The sequence below is a fragment of the Vulpes lagopus genome, chromosome 1 (genome assembly GCF_018345385.1).
Source record: "Vulpes lagopus strain Blue_001 chromosome 1, ASM1834538v1, whole genome shotgun sequence".
NCBI classification, from domain to species: domain Eukaryota; kingdom Metazoa; phylum Chordata; class Mammalia; order Carnivora; family Canidae; genus Vulpes; species Vulpes lagopus.
In genome coordinates this window covers 27,617,502-27,633,670 of record NC_054824.1, presented here as the reverse complement: position 1 = coordinate 27,633,670, position 16,169 = coordinate 27,617,502, and the positions used below count along the sequence as shown (strand labels likewise).

At 36.7% G+C, this 16,169-nt stretch overlaps 1 long non-coding RNA gene across 36 annotated transcripts in view; it reads right to left on the bottom strand.

Annotated features, from left to right (window-relative positions):
• The window catches only part of LOC121472214, a 322,481-nt gene that overhangs the window by 195,302 nt on the left and 111,010 nt on the right, over positions 1-16,169 (bottom strand). For 19 of the 36 annotated variants that reach the window (XR_005982807.1, XR_005982816.1, XR_005982801.1 and 16 more), the window contains exons 4-7: positions 7,502-7,660; positions 4,953-5,107; positions 1,768-2,109; positions 1,403-1,551 (exon numbers count right to left, since the gene is read on the bottom strand). The exons of 9 other annotated variants lie outside the window; for them this stretch is intronic. This is a non-coding gene — a long non-coding RNA (uncharacterized LOC121472214). The remainder of the gene's footprint in view (positions 1-1,402; positions 1,552-1,767; positions 2,110-4,952; positions 5,108-7,501; positions 7,661-16,169) is intronic. 8 more of the 36 variants (XR_005982812.1, XR_005982828.1, XR_005982845.1 and 5 more) reach the window with 5 other exon arrangements.

Sequence of the window (16,169 nt, the reverse complement as noted above, 5' to 3'; positions counted from 1 at the left end):
GGAACAATATAAGGAGATAAGCTAAATAGCAACTGTGCCTGGTCCAAAGGCCTAAAATACCCATACCATTCTCCCCTCCCTCATCTGCTCTTTGACTTTATAGATTTGCCCAATTTGGATTTATCACATAAAAATAATCATACAGGGCCATTCAGGTGGCTCATGTCTATCTTCCATGATCCCAGGTCCTGGGATTGAACCGCACATCAGGCTTTCTGCTTAGCAAGGAGTCTGCTTCTCCTTCTCCCTCTGCCTTCTATTTTGCCTGCTTGTGCACATGCATGCTCTCTCTATGTCAAATATATATATATATATATTTTATATATATTTATATATATAATCTTAAAAAAGGAATCATACAATATATATCTTTTTGTGTCTGGCTTTACTCAGCATAATTTTTTTGAAGTTCATTCAAATTGTGCCATGTCTCAGTACTTCATCTCCTTTCACGCCTAAATAATATTCCACTTTATGTATGTACTACATTTTGTTTATCAATTTATCTATTGGTGGATGCTTGGGAATGTTTCTACCTTTTGGTTAATATGAACAATGCTGCTATAAACATTCATGTACAAGTTTCAGAGAGATGAGAACACCATTTATTGCAACCCTGAAAAGAAGGAGGAAAACATTTTCAAGGTAGCAACTCAGTACCCATTCCTTTACAAGGTGCAAGATGTGCAGTAGTACTAAATTAAAAGATAACTCAGACACAGTAAAGTAGAGAACCTGGATGTTTTCTTTGCCACATATCAAAATGGAAAACTCCAGAGGCTGATAGTGACCCCTGAGCATAATTAACAGGGAGCCTATTCTCCACCCAAATAAAATCAGTGGGGCTGAAGCTGACCGTACTTCTACCAAAAATAAAGAAATGTTGTAGCCAACTTCAGAGATGTCTGAACATGGGTATTTGCAATGATTAATGAATCAACATCACTGAGAAATAAGTGCTTATGATCAGAGGCCTAGAGGAAAACTTAGGGTGGGGGTGGGAAGAGGAATTCAGAACCATTGTCTATTTTCCATGAAAATTTTTTTCTTAAAAAAAAAATATTGCACAGCTGTTGGAACTGTGTGAGCATTTTGGGACTGTCAAACCATCGACTGACTTTTGAAGAATTCTTCCAAGGTGGATTTTATTGGTTTCAGCTGGAGACTCCATCCCCCCCACCACCACCACTACCACCATCACAACCAGCACAAAGCCACATGCCCACCAAACGCTGTCTCTCTTCTGCCCTGAAGTGATCCAAAAAAAGAAAAAGATTTCACCATAAGGGAAACATGCAGAGTCAAGTTGTGCCTCAAGTTAGTCCACAGCTTTCCATAATCTACAGGAGATAAGACCCGTATCGCAATATTCCAACAAAAGAAGTAGCCCAATGAAGTTCACCTTTGCTAAGGACATTTGTCCCTTTGTGGAATCTCTATTTTCTTTTTCTCTTTGGCAGGCAGTAGTCTTGGTTTTCTAAATGTTCAGTAGAAGAGTATTCACATTTTACTTTCTAAAACTTTTTGGAGCTTCAGCAGCACTAATATATTCTGTATCAATACACACAATGGAGAAATGTTACTGGTACTAAATAAATAAATGAAGACCATATAGGGAAAGAAGTAGGGTGGAGGCTGCTAGGAAGGAAGCTGACATCTGCTCCTACTCACAGCATTCAATTCAGCCCACCTCGAAGTACCCCCTGCCCCCACTAGATTTTGATGCTCTGATGTTCAACAGAGCAGCTCAGCTCTCCTCCAAGTTACCATGTCAACACAGAAGATCCAATGAAGTGTTGAAAAAGCAACGTGGAGGACCTCCTTCAGGCACACACTGTGAACAGAAGCAGCAATCACTTCAGTTCTCTTTGCTCCAAAACCAAATGTAAGCCTTTGCCAACTCTCTGGCTTTGAGGACAAGCTTTGAAGAAGACTCTTGCAGGATATTATTTCCCATGTTGGAGATAAATTCTAAATTTCTCCAGGCCCATCATGAAGGAAAAGTTCTTGAAGATAAATGAATCCAGCGAACCAATCTTCACTTCGTGAACACTGACAACTTTCTTGTCATTAAAATTCACTCAAAAGGGACAATTTTACAGAGAGACCCTAGGAAAAAAACAGACAGAGGGAGAGAGCGTGTGTTCTGAATTTGGGAGTTAGTCAGATGTGTCCGGGAGTTCAAGTAGACCTCAAGATAAATATGACTTGCAATTTTAGGGTACTCGTGTTTTAAATTATTAAAAAATTTATTCTTACTGAGATACAAAACATAGAAACCCACTAGAGTCCCTGACTTTTAATAGTGGTAAAAATATATATGTAATATTCAAATCTACAATACAGTAATGTTCACTGTATTCACACTGTTAATAGTGCCAAACTGAAACTCTATACCCATTAACAACTCCCTTTCCTCCTTCCTCTTGTGAACCACCATCCTACTTTTCATCTCTTAAGAGTTTAGAGCCCTTGACTTTGAAAACTGGAAAGAACTTAAAAACCATCTCACCCAAACTTCTCATTTTCAACTGAATAAACTGAGGTATGGAATATTGAAGCTGCAGTAGCCAGTGAGCAGTGGATCCAGGACTTGGGCCTCTGTTGCATGAACCCAGCACTGCCCCTCATGTAGCATTATTTCAACAATATTATTTTGGTTTTCATTGTCTACCATCATCCAAATCAATGTTGCTTTCCATACAAAGAAGCAATTTTGCAATAATTAATATACAAAAACCAAATTATAATTCCAGAAGTATTTTGCAAATAGAACAGGACAGTCTAAGAAAACTTATATGCATTACATAATTCTCCCTAAAACACACTGCTCAAGCTTAACATAACTATAAAATTCCCATAGAGAGTCGGACAAAGCTCTTTTAAAAAGGTATTCAGCCCAAATAACTGATAATTTTATATTTTTGTTTGTTTGTTTGTTTGAAAATTCTATATTATATCAAGGATGGGAATTGGAAGTTTTTTTATCTCTGATGAAGTCACAGTTAAGTATTAAATTAAGAGAGGAAAAGAAATGTGCTGATCACAGGGTGGTTAAACACAAGAATAAATGACCCAAGAATGCTATAAAAGTCACCTTTCCTGAAGGTATTTGTCTCCAGATTCTCATAATCATGACATTACTGCAGGAACTCCCATGTTTCCCTCCCAGGCTTCATTTTCATGACTCTAAAGTCCCAGGGTTTTCACAGGCCATCCCAGTGGCCCAAGTACATGCAGGTACATCCCCACAGGAACAGAATAGAGTTTTGGATAGCACCCTGGATTGGGTATTACCTTTCTCCTTGGATCCTCAAAGTCTACCTGGGTGATAAACAGAACTGAGCCCAAAGCTATGACACTAGAAAGGCAAAAATTGTTTCTGCAAAATCACAAGTCTGAGATGCCTCCAGGACTCCAAAATGAGTCTCCCAATCTTGTGTGCATAGTAAATGAATGCAGCATGAGGAAGCAACTGAGCTGTCCCAGGCCATTGCCAGCAGCAGTGAAACTGAAGGGAAGGAATTCGGACTAAGGAGACAGCATGTCTTGGTTGAGTCTCTCCTCTGCCATAAGCCCCCTGACAAGTTGTCAAACCTCTCTCTGCCTCAGTTTCCACATGTATAAAAGGAGGGCGATGCTGATAACTACTTCAAGGGTTGTGGTGAAGATAAAGTAAGTTAATATACCTAAATCACTTAGCACCATGCTTAATCAATATAAGCACTCAAAAAATGCCAAGAATTATTATTAATAATGCACCCTGGTCTTAGTCTTTTTACCACTCTCTCCTTCTTTCTTTCCCTAACACCTTTAGCTTCTCCCTCCTTTTCCTTGATCAGATGCTGCCTATACCCCTACTCATTCCCATGGACAAGACCAACATCATGTTTGGTGATGTGAGAGACAGTCAAAAGTGCTCTTCTGCCCTAACATAAAACTCCTCTAAAATGTCATAATTAGACATTTAACCCTATGAATAAATAGCCATCCTTTTTAATGTAAAGCCCTGGGAGAAGTACTATACTAAATTATTAGCCTGGCTTTTAATCATTCCAGTACATCCTCCTGCAGTTGTATCTGCCTGAATTTCACTTGTTTATTTATTGATTGTTTAATTACTATCTTTCCCAAGCTGTGTAAGAACAGGAGCTTATCTATCTTATTCACCACCATATCCCTAACTCCTACAACAGAAACTAAGCATGTAGGAAACACTTACTAAATAAGTATTTGCCAAATATTGAACAGTTGAATTGCTTAATTCTCTCCAAAATATGCCATGCTGTCTACCCTGATGCTCTCTGCATCTGCTATTTTCTCTGCACAGAATGCAACATTCATTCCACATGATCAGTGACTACCAGGTCTGTGCTTCTCTGACCCATTCCTACCAGTTCTCTTGGGCTCAACTAGGGCCTTCTATCTTCCACAGGGCCATCTGTGACCTGTCTAGGCTGGGTCAGTGCCTCTCTGCTGGCTCTCACAATGCCAGTCCCTGTCCCACCTCAGCTTAGCATTCCTGAAGTCTTCACATATCAGCAAATCCCTCAATATCACCAAAACTATAGTCTCCACTATAAAATTGGTACTGGAGTACATAACAGCAAAACTGAGCTCCAAAGGACTATTGTGGAAGGAGGGAAGGGCTGGAGGAGCCTACTGAACTCATTCACCAAGTCAATGACCCTGTCCCTTCACCATGATCTGATCCCAGCAAAATTCTTAATTGCTCTCTGTTAGGCCTTAAGGATAATTTGAGAAGAGTCAAAATCTCTAATATCAAATCCATGAACATCACAGTTCATTTTATAACTCTCAGGTTTCTCATGCTGAAAATTCTTTGAAGAAAGCAACTATGTCTTCCCCAGTTTCCCCACGCTTGGCCCAATGCTAGAAAGTATTAAAATTTCCACAGTGTTTGTGAACTAAATGAGTGTTTTTGAACTTACATCAGTTTACTTTTGGCCACGAAACTCTGCTTTTATTTTTAAATCAGATATTTAAGCACTTTGACGATATGGTTTCCCCATCACAAGAGTACGATGTTTAAAAATAAATGAGGATTTCTTTTTACTTATTCCTTCTCCAAGTTGAAATGATGCATCTAAGATAGAAAATCCAGAAATAACACATGCTTAGAATTAAATTCCAGACACTTCAGTTGACTCAGCTCTGACCCCAAATCAAGACCAAGATCTTGACAAGCGACCACCCACACACTTGGGCTGGGCCATTGTCCTCCATTTCACATGGATGCTTTCCGGACACACTTGCTAGGGATTAAAAAGCTCTGAATGTGTGACAGGCACAGACCAACATCAACAGATTCAACCAGGGTAAGAATGGAAAGGGTCTGGATTCTGGCTCTGTACTAGCCCCCTGCTTCCCAACCCAGAGATACAATCCAATAGATTTAAGCCGTATTTAAGTCAAGTCAGGCCAAGGAGACATTTTGAGAACCCCCGTCTGTGGGAATATGCCCTCAACTACCCATGGGAACAGGTAATAAAATGCGGTGAGATCAACATATCCAGTTTTATTTCTAGACTATATAGTCAAAACAGAAATAGTCTAAAGTTGACAAAAATTTTCTCAACTGTACCATAGCAATGATTTATACCTCTTGTAGTCTTACTATTGCCTCCAAATGTGTGAAAGAAAGCTCTGTACCATTTCAAGAAATTTAACTTTTGATGTCAGAGTAAGTTAGAGTCATTGTATCAGTTCCAGACAGTTAGGGACCTCACCCTGATAAATGTTTGTGCAATATATTCTCCTTTAAGATACTCTGTTTCATTGCTGAAAAAGAAAATGCACTGGAATCATTTGGGGACAAATTTAGGCATGTTGGACAACAAAATATGTAGACAGCTGCTTGGTATGCAATTAAAATACCACTGGTGGGAACATGGCTCTGGCAATGGTACAGGAAATCTCCTTTTCCCTTCAAAAAACCAATTTCAGTTGACAGCCTCACTCAACAAACTAAGATGGAGTTCTTTTTTTTTTTTTTAAGATTTTATTTATTTATGAGAGACACAGAGAGAAGGAGAGAGGCAGAGACACAGGCAGAGAGAGAAGCAGGCTCCACGCAGGGAGCCTGATGTGGGACTCCAACCCAGGACTCCAGCATCATGCCCTGAACTGAAGGCAGACGCTAACCACTAAGCCACCCAGGCATCCCTAAGATGAAGTTCTTAGCATGGCTTCTGTAAGGGGTCCACCTGACCCCCATTCAGCACTGGATCAGCCACCAACAGACAACACAGAGGAGAGTCAGAAACACTTCTGGAACAGAAGTAGAGAAGGCTACATACACTTCACACACTGAGTTCACAGGCAAGGCACAGCTGAGTTCCTCAAAGCATTCCACTCGTGCAGCCTTCTGGGAGCAAGTTGCAAGAGCTGACTTTGGATCCAAAATCATTAATGCCCCTCTCAATGTCCTAGAGAGGATGCATTTGAGCTAGAAGTAACCAAATGCACACAACACCTCCAGAAGGCCGATGGCAGTTTATAGGGGATATCCTTGCCTTCGTCCAGATACTCTGAAAATTCCAAAATAGGAATTAAGCTTCCCATTTAATGAAGAAAGGGCAGTGTATTCCATGGTTTCACCATACCTGTGGTCAAGAGAAAGTCCTATCTCTAAGTATCCTTCTTCTCTTTTTTTGGTGGAAAATATCAAACATATACTAAAATAGAAGACTAACATAATGAACCTATAGTCTCAACTGTTATCAACTTTTGGCCAATATCATGTTGCATCTATAACTCACTCACTCCAGTCCACCAACACTGGATTCCTTAAGGCAAATCCCAGACATCATACAATCTCATCTGTAAACATTTCAGTCTATCTTTATATTTTTAAGATTTATTTATTTATTTATTTGAGAGAGAGAGCACATGTGCATAGGTGGGGGGCAGGACAGAGGAAGAGGGAATCCTCATGTGGACTCCCCACTGAGCACAGAGCCCAACATGGGGCTCAATCCCAGGACCCTGAGGTCATGACCTGAGCTGAAACCAAAAGTCAGATGCTCAACTGACTGAGTCACCCAGGTTCACTTCAGTCTATCTTTAAAAGACAAGAAGTCTTTTTTTTAACTCAGCCATTAACATATATGAAAATTTAGAATAATTATTTAATATCATCAAAAATCCAGTCAATAATCAAGCTTGTTATTCATTCAAATTTCAGACCTTATATTGCAAGTGATATGTCTCATATCTCAATCTTGTTTTCTCTCCCTATTGCAATTTGTTATTGAAAAAACTAGAATTTTTTCCTGAATCATTTCTCACACCCTGAATTTTACTAGTTGTATCCCCATGATGTCATTTAACATCCCTCTTCACCTATTTCTTCCTGTAAGCTACTAATTATGTCTAGAGGCTTGATTAAATTCGGGTTTGATTTTTTTTTTTTTGACAAAAATACTCCATGAGTGGTTAAATACAGGCCTCTCTCGAGAAGCACATTACATCATTATACCTGGTTGTCTCCTTTTGTGATATTAGCAGCTGTTGCAGATCATTGTCTGAACTGTTTCCAGTGGCTGCAAAATGGAGATGATTCTCATTCTATTCTTTCTTCATTTAGCTTGAATACTTCTTTAAACAGAATGGTTTCTTCATCAACAATTTGATTACCCTTGAACAGAAAAGAAGGTAAAGGGCAGCCCCAGTGGTGCAGCGGTTTAGCACCGCCTGCAGCCCAGGGCGTGATCCTGGAGACCCTGGATCGAGTCCCACATCGGGCTCCCTGCATGGAGCCTGCTTCTCCTTCTGCCTGTGTCTCTGCCTCTATCTGTGCGTGTGTGTGTGTCTATGAATAAATAAATAAAATTCAAAAAAGAAAAAAAAGAAAAGAAGGTAAAATGCCTAACTCCTCTTATCAATTTTCAAAAAATTGAGTTCATTTGCTAACATCCTTAAATGGATTTTTCTGATTTTACTTTTACTGTCATTATGAACTCATGAATTAATATTTTGTATATTTCAATCTATTGCAGTTATTAATCTATTTTTTATTGATGCTCAAATTGTTCCCATTTTTTAAAATTTGAGTATAGTTGACACACATTACATTAGTTTTAGGTGTACAAGTTGGTGATTTGACAAGTTTATATATTATGCTATTTTCACCACAAGTATAGCTACCATCTGTCCCATTACATCATTATTACAATATGTTAACTATTTTCCTTATGCTTTACTTTTTATTCCCATGACTTACTCATTCCGAGGCTGGAGGCCTGTATCTCCCTCTCCCCATCACCTATATTGCCCAACCTTCTACTTGCCTTCCCTTTGGCAATTTGTTCTCTGTATTTATAGTTTTGATGAAGATTTTTGTTTGTTTACTCATTTTTTAAGATTCTATTTATAAGTGGAATCATATTGGTATTTTTCTTTCTCAGTCTGGTTTATTTCGCTTTGCATTATACCCTCAAGGTCCATTCATGTTGTCTCAAATGGCATGATCTCCTTTTAATGGCAGTGTAATATTCCATTGTGTTTATATACCACATTTGCTTTATCCATTCATCTATTGATAGGCACTTAAGTTATTTCCATGCTATGGCTATCGTAAACAATGCTGCAGTAAGCATAGGGATGTATATATCTTTTCAAGTTGGTGGGTTTTTTTCTCTGGGTAAATACTTGAATTATTGAATCATATGATATTTCTATTTTTAATTGTTTGAGGAAGCTCCATACTGTTTTCCACAGTGGCTGCACCAATTCTACATCCCCACCTACAGTGCATGAGGGTTCCTTTTTCTCCACATCTTTGCCAACATTTCTTTGTCTTCTCAATTTTAGCCATTCTAATAGGCATGAGGTGATATCTGTGCCACTTTTTTAAGATTTTATTTATTTATTTGATAGAGAGAGCACAAGCAGGGGGAGCAACAGGCAAAGGGAGAGGGAGTAGCAGGCTCCCCATCAAGCAAGGAGCCCTTTGGGGGGCTTAATCTCAGGACCTGGGATCATGACCTAAACTAAAGGCAGACACTTAACCAACTGCGCCACTCAGTCACCCCTATCTGTCCCATTTGTAACTAATAAGAATCCCTTCAAGTTGGCTCCTGAGTTCCTTTGTCATGATCCCACAGTCTTTACCATATTCATTTTATGTTATAGTAAGGTGTTCCAGGGTCATTTTATATATTTTGTATGACATAGCGGAAGTCAGGTAATTCTCTAAGGAATTTGATCTAAGGAAATATGCTACAAGAGATGTGTTTTAAAATCTCTTAGAATAAATTTTTATTTTGTTACATGTCGCCAACTTGATACTCAGTTGGGTTCCTTTCCTTGATACTCAGTTGGATTAATTTGATTCCTTTATCCATCAGCTCCTGCAACTGTCCAATTTGTTCATCACAAAAGTCATTAAGTTTTTCTGGTAGGACAGCTCCAAAACATACTTTTTCTGTTGAATTTTGTCTGTTTTCATTAGTTTGTTGCCATGGCACTGCTGCATACACCTCCCATTCCTGCAAGAAATGCTGAACCTCGTCAGAACCAACAGTCTTATATCTTCCTAAATTCGTCCTTCATATACTAGTCGCCAAAGGTTTTGAGATCTGAGGGCGGAGTCCAGTGCAGCAGCAAGATATAATGTGTATAAATCACATACAATATCCTTAGTTTCAGTATACATCATAGTGATGCAATATTTTTATACATTACTAAATGATCCCCATAATAAGTCTAGTTACCATCTGGCATGATACAAAGCTATTATAATATTATTGATTATATTTCCCATGATGTACCTTATATCCCCACGATTTTTTCGTAAATCACAGAGATATAAGGAGGTTTTCATTTCTTAATCTCCTTCACCTATTTTGCCCACCCCCTAACCAGTCTCCCTTTGGTAACTAACAAGTTTGTTTCCTGGATCTATGAGTCTGTTTCTGTTTTGTTTTGTTTTTTAGATTCTACATGTAAGTAAAAGTTTATGGTATCTTCTTTCTCAGATTGACTTATTTCACTTAGCATAATACCCTCCAGGTCCACCCACCTTGTTGCAAATGGCAAGATTGTATTCTTCTCTAAGGCGAGGAATATTCCATTATATATACCACATCTTTAACCATTCATCTATTGACGGACATTTTGGTTGTTTCTATATCTTGTCTGTTGTACATAATGCTTCAATGTACACAGGAGGTGCATATATCTCTTCAAATTGGTATTTTCATTTTCTTTAGTTAAATACCCAGAAGTAGAACTGCTAGATAATATGGTTCTATTCTTAACTTTCTGAGGATCCTCCATACTGGTTTCCATAGTAGCTCCACCAGTTTGCATTCCCAACAACAGAGGGTTCCCTTTTCTCCACATCCTCCCCAGCAATTGTTATTTTTTTGTCTTTTTGATAATAGGCAATCTGACAAGTGTGATATGATATTTTATTGTGGTTTTGATTTGCATTTCCCTGGTGATTAGTGATGTTGAGTATCTTTTCAAGTGCTTTTTGGCCATGTCTTCATTTTCTGTTTGATATTTTAAAGATTATATATATATATATATTTATATATATTTATATATGTATATATGTATAACATCCCTTTCTTTGATAACTTTTCTCCACCTGATTTTTTCCATTTAACAATATATTAACAACAGTGATCACTTCATGAAAGTATACAGACAGCCTCATTTTTTGTTTTTATAGTTATATAGTGCTCCTCATTTATTTTTACAGCTACATATCACTCCAGTAGGTGGATGTACCATAGTTTACTCAACCAGTCCTCTGGTTGAGGAAGACACATGCATTGTTTCCAGCCTTTTGCAATTGCAATTTAATAAACTGTCTTGTACAGAACTTGGGGGCATAACTTTAAAGATAGATTGGGATACATTCCTACAAATAGAATTGCTTGACCAAAGGATAAATGTGCAGTAATTTTGCTAGATCTTGTCAAAATCCTGATAGTTTGCATTTCCACTAGTAATGCCCCAGAGTAGTTATTTCTCCACAAACTGAGAGTAATTAATGTAAGTCTTTTGAATTTTTGCCAATATGATAGCTGGTAAGTTGTATCTTAATGAGTGGGGAAAAATTAGAGAGGAAGACAAACAATGAGAATCTCCTAACTCTGGGGAAAAAAAAACAAAAGGTTGCAGAAGGGGAGGAAGGTGGGAAGATGGGGTGACTGGGTGACAGGCACTAAAGGGGGTACTTGATGGAATTAGCATTGAATGTTATACTATATGTTGGTAAATTGAATTTAAATTTTAAAAAGTGTCTCAGTGTAGTTTTAATTTTTATTTCTTATTAGAAACAAGATAGAGTATCTTTTCTCATTTCTAAAAACTTTAAATTTCTTTTGCTATGAATTGTCAATCTCTCCTATTTATTTTTCTGTAGGATTGTTGCTCTTTTATTTTGAGAAGCACTTTAATAATGGGATATTAATCTCTTATCTGTGAGAGAAATTCCAAATATTTTGCCCACTTTACTATATTTGCCATTTTACTATATTTAAGAATATTATTTGGAGGGAGGACATAAAAGAGATTTTTTCTTATATATTTATCAACTCATACTGCTTATGGATTTTGAGTTATAGGAAATATTTCTCATAAAGAAACTCATCTATGTTTTAATCTGGTAATTATATGGTTTTATTTTTTATAATAAATTTCTAGAACATTTAGAATTTATCCTGGTAAATAGTATCTTCTTCCATGTGGTTATGTTATTATCCTATCACTGTTCATTTTTTTAAAAAGTATAATATGAATCTAATCAAGAAGAAACATCACAGAAACCCAAATTAAGAAATACTCTCTAAAACTACTAGCCTAAAAAAAAATAAATAAAAAATAAAAAAATAAAAAAATAAAAAAAAATAAAACTACTAGCCTATATTCTTCAAAAATAGCAATGACACAAATAAAGAAAGGCAACTAAAGAGATAATGACAATTAAAAGAATTTTGTGATTCTAGTTAGCATATTGTACTAGGGAAAAAAATAGCTATGAAGGACATTATGGGATAATTGACAGAATAGAATCTGGATTGTATATTAAAGTACTGTATCAATATAAATTTTCTAAATTTGATTTTTAAATGTAAATTCAATTAATTAACATATAGTGTATTATTAGTTTCAGAGGTAGACTTTAGTAATGTATCAGTTGCATAACAACATGTGCTTATTACATCTAGTGCCCTCCTTAATGCCCATCACCCGGTTACCCCATCCCCCCCACCCACCTCCCTTCCAGCAACCTTCAGTTTGTTTGATAACTGTACTGCGGATACATACAAGAATACCCTTGCTCTTAGGAAATATGCACTAAAATATTGTCAGGTAAAAATAAAATAAAATAAAAAATAAAATAAAATATGGTCAGGTAAAGGGACATGACTGTGCAACTTTTCTCAAAGATATAGATAAATATGTGTGTGTGTGTGTGTGTGTGTGTGTGTGTAGAGGGAACACTGAGAAAATGGAAATTACTAAATATTTTAGGAAATCTTAGGAAAGGTTACATGAGAGTTCTTTATACAATTCAAATTAACAAAATAAATAAAATTCTATCTTTTCCCCCACTGAACTCTGATGCTGCAATTTGGTTTATATACTTCTATTCTCTATGAATCAACACTACACTATTTTAATTATAGAAGCTTTATAATATGTTTTAATACTCTGATAGAATTCACCCTTCTCCTTGCTCTTTTTTTAAGAGGTTTCCTGGATATTCTTGCATCTTTGTTCTTCTTTCTAGAACATAATATTTTTATTAGAATTACATGTATAGGATAACTTAGAGAATACTGACATCTTTATGATGTTGAGTCTTTCTATCCAAGAACTTGGTATGCATTTTCATTTGATCAAGTCCACTTTTGTGTTTCTCAGGATGTTTTACAGTTTTCCTCATACATGTTTTGGCACTTTCTATTGGCTTATTTTCCTATTATAAATGTGTTATTCTCTTCCATTATATCTTTTAACAAGTTTCAACATCCCTTCTGAGTTTCCCAAATGAAAAAATAGTCAGTCATTTTGTAATTATTCTAAGGTAGACATTTTCTAACGTGTTTTAATATCTTATTATTTCCAATTGTGTTGAAAATTCTCAAAACAAAATATACTGTAATTCACTTTAATTAAACATTGCAAACATATGCTGTAGTTAGTACATAGGGAGTTAAAAACCCCTTAGTCTCAAGAGCTAAACTGGTTAAAAACAACACATGGCAAATGACATCAGATATCTGTAGAAGGCTTATAGTTTCCACATCAAAAACAGAAGTCAGGAAGCTGGAAAAAATAATTCAGTCTTGATGAAATGTAAACAAAGTTTTTAGTCTTATCAGTCTCCTTAGCATACCTGAAGAAAGCATATGTGAAAAAACTCTTTAACTAAAGAGTAAGAATTTGTCAATATTTACTCAGTCCTGTCAAGGAAGGAAAGAACTAAATTATAAAAAAGAAGAAGTCTGAGGGCTAAAGAAGAACCCTCCATTGAGGAGCAGTTACCCCCATAGCCTTAGAAAGAAAGAAAGGAAAGAAGAAAAGAAAGAAAGAAAAAAAGAAAGAAGAAAGAAAGAAAGAAAGAAAGAAAGAAAGAAAGAAAGAAAGAAAAAGAAAGAAAGAAAGAAAGAAAGAAAGAAAGAAAGAAAGAAGGAAGGAAGGAAGGAAGGAAGAAAGAAAGAAAGAAAGAAAGAAAGAAAGAAAGAAAGAAGAAAGAGAAAGAAAGAAAGAAAGAAAGAAAGAAAGAAAGAAAGAAAGAAAAGAAGAAAAGAAAAGAAAAAAAAAAAGACCTGCATGATCCTGATTCTCATGGCTTTTGTTCGGTACCTACCAAGCAACCTTTAAGAGTAAAAGAACTTGCCAACTTTCAAGTATACAGCCTCCCCCAGTGACACTTCTCACTATAAACAAACCAATCATCCTTGTGGTGTATACACCAGTGTCTAATGAGCCTGTAGGAAATGCAGTCACCAGGCCTGGATGGCTGGGCACAATCTACCATGCCAACCCACAAGTCTTGAGATGAAGCCTCTTTGGGGGCTAATATATACCTCTCAAACTGAACATGAGCCATCCTGGATGCTTGAGAGATTAAAAACCATAACATCAAATTAATGTGGTGTCATGCCACAAAGACGTTGGAAAACCCTAGATTGTTTTAGCTCTGAGATGAGGAAATGGCTTTTCTGGACCCATTAGTGGGTTCCTGAGAGAGAAGCCTGGTGGAGAAGTTGACTCTGAAGATTCCTTAGATGTGCAAGATTCTCCATCTGATGGATTCAAAGGAACTCAAGAAATCCCTACAATAGGGATGCAAGTCCATGTTAGAAATGATCCAAGTATTGTGGAGTCTAGAAGGAGCCCTGATGGTGAGAGCAGATTTTTTAGTCATTCTAATGAATGGTGTTTAGACTTCATAACACTTAAAACCTCAGCAATGGGTGGCAGCTATTCTCCTCTAGCAGAGATTTAATAGGATCAATAAGAGCTCTACTTCAAAGTCACAGTAATATAAAATTGTTCTCCAGAGCAGCCCTATTAAGACCCTTCGGTTTTTGTTTTGTTTTGCTTCTTTCTATTCAAGAAAAGAAACCTGATAGGATTAGGAAGTTTGACTGCCTAGAGTATAATATTTTACAGAACCAAACAAATAGGTCTGTTACTCCTGAAACTCTCTCAGACTAAAATTAATTTGAAAAAAAAAATGTTGAAATCCTCTTCCAAATTACTCTTTACTATAAAATTTCCATTGAAATTTTTGCCTCCACTTATTGTATGTCAAATATATTTCCTACTTTATTCCTTCTCAAGATTCTTAAAGTCAAAAATTTTAAGAGCAAGATTACAGTAAATGATGCTGAAATTATGTTAAACCTATAAGACTGAAATCTGGTTAAACCTATGACTTTGCTACAATAAATAAGTGGTTTGTTAGCAAATGGAGTAGCACATTTAGAAAGAATAAAGCCTTCTATCCTATTTATTAATGCTGGCTTTCTCCTCTATGCCAACTGCCTTTTACTCTGCCAGCTGGAAAGAAGCATCAGGTATACTTCTGGGGCTTTACTGGGATTCAGTAGGCAACTCTCAAAGTCAGTTAACATACTTGTTCTCAAGAGCCTGTGCATCCTCAGACTTGGAAATGTATATGCTTTCCCTTTTTTGCCCCTTTTCCTTTCCCCTTTTCCTTCTTCTTCATCTTCACAAAGAGAAATAGATAGCCAAGAGATAGCTTTAAGATAATAAACCTGCCCTTTAACCAATAGGTTCACCTTGCCAAAATAAGAAAGGACCTAGAATAGTCAGGAAGACCCACTGTCTTGTCAACGTAGGTATTTGCCACCTGTTGGCCAGATGTCACTTGACTCTACCAATATCCCAAGACATTGAATGAAACCAACAATAGATCTAAATCCTCCTATTTTTCTTTTACTCTTTTTCTGGGTTTGTTTCACAGCTTTGTGCCCTGCCCCCAACCCCTATTTGACTGATTGAGATATGAAAATCTTTTCAGCTGCTATATTTAATATCAGATAGTTGATCAACCATCAGTTTTATTGAGGGTCTTCTATGTAGAAGAATTCCTAACCAATATATTAGGACCTTTGTGTTGCTATTCCAGATAATTTTAAAAGGATGATATATCCATAACTAAAAGCCCCCCAAAGTCTTATAATATATACATCTCCCTTCTTCACTCTTAAATTAGTTGTGTTTGTGTGATGGGTATATATGAGTAAATTATATCACTCATACAGACATGTTTGAAAAATGCTTGGTCCTTGCACTATATTTTAAGAAGGTCCTAAATCTTTATATGACAATCAAAGGAGAAAACAGCTTTCTAAACAGAGTAAAACACAAGTGCAGAACATAGAGTCATTAAATAGTATGAGGAACTACAGCATATGGTGAAGTACAAAGAAAGATAAGACCAGAGGAGATAAGAGATCCAGATTTGAAAAAAGTTGAAAGCTACCCAAAGAGTTTACCCTTAGCAATGAAGAATGACTGAAGGGTTTAAAGTGAGAGAGACATGATCAGATTTGTAACTTGGAAAGCTCATTCCAATAGCAGCATGGAGGATGGGTGGAGATTTCAGAGACTGAAGGGAAGTGTCCCACATTCTCTTTGAGAATGCACAC